The sequence below is a fragment of the Elephantulus edwardii genome, unplaced genomic scaffold, assembly GCF_000299155.1.
Source record: "Elephantulus edwardii isolate Elephantulus edwardi_28Jun2011 unplaced genomic scaffold, EleEdw1.0 scaffold00035, whole genome shotgun sequence".
Classification (NCBI taxonomy): domain Eukaryota; kingdom Metazoa; phylum Chordata; class Mammalia; order Macroscelidea; family Macroscelididae; genus Elephantulus; species Elephantulus edwardii.
Window position 1 is genome coordinate 20824751 of NW_006399785.1, and position 4219 is coordinate 20828969.

The following is a 4219-nucleotide window of genomic DNA, read 5'->3' on the forward strand; positions in this document are numbered from 1 at the left end:
CACTTGCACATCCAGACCAGCATCCACAAGCAGCCACAAGTGTATTGTTGTTTGTTGTTGTTATGTGCTGTCGAGTCGCTTGCAGCTCATAGCGACCCTATGTACAACAGCCCTAAACTCTGCTCTGTCCTTTGCCAATTGCACTGTCTCTGACACTCCCATCCCGATTACCCCAGTCACTGAATCAATCCACCTCATAGAGGGTCTTCCCCTCCTGCGCTGTCCCTCCACCCTCCCAAGCATGATGTCCCTCTCCAAGGACCTGTCCCTCCTTACAACATGGCCAAAGTATGTTGGACGGAGCTTCAGAATCCTTGCCTCCAAGGTGCCACCTGGTTTAACGCTTTCCAGGATGGATCTGTTTGTTTTCCTAGCAGTCCATGGTACCCTCAATACTCTTCTCCAGCACCACATCTCAAAGGCATCAATTCTCCTTCTATCCTCTCTGGTCATTGTCCAACTCTCTGATGCATAACAAGTGATTGCAAAGACCATGGCCTCTATCAGACGCACCTTAGTCTCCAGAGAGACACCATTGCTCTTCAGTACTTTGGAGAGGTCCCTAACAGCAGACTTTCCCATGGCAATGCGCCTTTTAATTTCCTGGCTACTGGTGCCAAGATTGTTGACTGTGGAGTCAAGCAACTGAAGCTGTGAACAATCTGAATCTCTTCACCAACCATCCTGGTGAGAATCTTTGTCTTCTTGACATTGAGCCTCAATCCATATTGGAGGCTGCAGTCCTTGAGTGTCTGCAGCAGGTGCTTCAGGTCCTCCTCAGTTTCAGCAAGCAGGGTTGTGTCATCTGCATAATGCAGATTGTTGATAGGTCTTTCACCAAACTTGACTTCACATTTCTCCTCATAGAGCCCAGCCTCTTGGATAATCTGTTCTGCATACAGGTTGAAAAGATATGGAGATGGGACGCATCCCAGGCTTATGCCCTACCCAATTTTGAACCATGCAGTGTTCCCTTGCTCTGTTCTGATGACTGCCTCCTGGTCCAAGTATACGTTTCCCGTTACCACAACCAAGTGTTCTTTCTGGGATTCCCATTCTTCTCAGAGTCAGCCACAGTTTGTTATGATCCACACAGTCAAACACCTTTGCATAATCAATGAAACACAGATAGACATTCTTCTGGTATTCCCTGCTTTCAGCTAAGATCCATCTAACATCAGCTACAGTATCCCTAGTACCACAACTCCTTCTAAACCCAGCCTGGACTTCGGTCAGTTCTCTGTTGATGTGCTGTTCCAGTCGTTTTTGGATAATCTTCAGTAGAATCTTGCTTGCATTGTGAAATCAATGAGATTTTTCTATAGTTTCCACACTCTGGTTGGTCACCTTTCTTTGGAATGGGAACAAATATAGATCTTTTCCAGTCTGTTGACCAAAGGGTATATTAGATGACTAAAAAGAGCCTATTTTGTGCCAAGTCCATTTTAGTCCTCAGGTGACATTTTTAATTTTTAACATTTAAAAGAGATGATTTACAGAATATTTGCTCAATATAAAACATTCTTTGATTTCGTTATTGTTGTTTCAATGGGTGTTAATTGTGGATCCAAATAAAATAAAACACTTCACAACTTCACTCTGTTTATAATGTTAGTTATTAGTCCATTTATAAAGACTTTTTCCCCCTACTGCAGTGCTTTCCTTTCTGAGGACTATTGTTTTTTATCTTCATCACTAAGTGCATTAAATTATCTTTATTATCAGAAAACAAGCTGGTGTCATCTATGTATGAAAATTGCCTAAGTTTCCAAAGAAGCAGTGCTGTTGTCTTGCTGTTAGGTGCCACTGAATTGAGTACTACTCAAAGAGACCTATGAATAGCAGTTCTGAATTCTATCTTATTTTGGGCCATCCTCACTACCTCTGATGCACTCAAGCCCATTTCTGCAGTCAATGCATCAATCCATCTCAGAAGGGGTCTTCTCTCTCATTGACCCTTCACCCTTCCAATCATTATATCATTCTCCAAGGAATAGTGTCCTAACAAAATACCCAAAGGATGAGAGAGCACTCTGGCTACACCTCTTCCAAGACATACCTGTTGTTTCATTTGAAATCAAGAAATGAAAAATATCTAGAAATTTATTAAAAATAAAATTGACCCATTTTAAAAAAAAGTAGGCATTATAAGCAGCATTTAGGAAAAAAATTAAAAAACTAAAGTGGTAAATACAACCACGAGGTTGGTAGATTTCTTGAACAAGACTGGCAATAAATTCAGTAAATATTTATTCCCTTCTGACACATATGCTATGTTCTTTGTGGGTATTTGGTAATGAGAAGTTTACCTTATTGTGATCCAAAGTAAATCAATGCAAATGTGAAATGTAGACACTTAATTAAACAAGAATTAATAATGTCCCATTGTCAAATCCTCCCACCTACCTGAATTCCAATCCTATGTCAGGTTTTGCCAAAGATGTTTTAAAGCTATCAACTTACCATGTGCTTATGTGGAAAACAGATCTACTGACTCGTTAAAGTGCACTAATTATTCCACAGTCTTGAAAGTGAGAACATATGGAAGCTGTTTTCTTTGTGAGTGTCTCTGCTTCAAAAACAAAGTACATGCAACTGAACAAGTATTTTCCATAATCCTGTCATTTGCAAATGGTACGGAAAGTTCACAGAATTCACTAAAATTAAAAATGCTAATTTCCCTCTGGTCAAAGACTTCCTGATATTCAATTCCTCTTCTTAACTTTTTTTTTTAATATTTCTGTTGTCCCTCCTCCCATTAAACTCTTAACAACTTCTACTAACATGTGCACAGCTTAATTAAAAAGTAAAATATCCTGACCATTCAATGAGTTGTTGGGTCAACAATATGTTAGCAGCTGGTGTGATGCTTTTTCTGTTTTCCCTAATTGAGCAGATGACTTGGTCTATGAGAACATGCCTCTAAGGACACAGTACATCCATGACAAACAGAGTATTCAAGATCGGGGCAGGAAAGGAAATCTTCAAAGACAAGACATATCTTATGCAAGAGACACCTATCTACAACTTCTAATTAGAAACAGCTTAGTCTCTGTAACCCAAACGCAGTTATATTGAAACCATATTCATAATTTACCAATAGACAATACCAAGCTCATTGCTATAAAATCACTTCCAACTTCTAGTGTTCCCCCATCTGGCTTCTAAGGCTGTCTGTGAATCTTCATGGAAGCAGACTGCCTCATTTTTCTCTCAAGGAAGCAAAAGCAGGTTGGGAGAAACAACTTTTAGGTTAGTTGTTCTTAAGAGCCATAAAGTTGAGTACGACTTATGAAACAACAGATCTGCACCCTGTGTTCTGATAGTTCTGACACACAAAAGCCCATTGCAGCAGTCACTGTTTTGTTTTGTTTTTTGTTAATTTTAATGAAAGTTTATAGAGACTTAGAGTTTCCATTCATTCATTGTTGCACTTTTCTCCCTGTCCACTGTGTTTCCCCTAATTCATTCTTCTCCTTGAAAAGTAAGAGAAAACCTCTTTCATTGTTATGCAATCCCTTCCCTCAAGTTCACTCCACTGTGCAGCTTTCATTCTGGACTCCTGTAATGACAATAATACCCAATCATCTATCCCTTTCAAACAGTTCTCTCCCTCATCTGTTCAATGCAGTATACATCGTTCATCCCCTCCTTCTCTCTCTTCCCTCAACCTCAATGTCAGTCCAGTTTTACAACAGTGGCCCTATGCAATATTTATCCTTTTGTGACTGAGATATTTTACTCAGCATAATGTCCTCCAGGGTCACCCATTTTGTATAATATTTCATGAGTTTCTTGTTTTGTTTTGTTTTTTATTGGGAAAAAACATATTGGGGGTACAAGGAGGTGAGGGTTGGGGGCAGAAGGGTGAGGATAGGGAAGGATGCAGTTGCAGAGCTGCACAGTTTGGTCGGTGAGGGGAGCAGGTGAAGGAAATAATGAGGGTCCAGAGGGGACCAGATCCTACAGAGGAATGACAAGCATTTTCCAATGGTAATTAAACCAAAGGTCTTATTGATTTGGGAATTGGATGCTGACTCTCTGGCTTCTTCATGCTGAACAGGGGCGTAGATGTAAGGGGGAAGGGAGGACGCTTTATCACCTTACTGGTGGTCTTAGGTTAAAACTGCTTTCCTTCTTGCTCTGTTAGAAGATATTTTCCTGTCATTTGCTCCCCTCTGGACTGCAAAGTGTTTTCCCAGGTGGGTCCAGTGGGGAT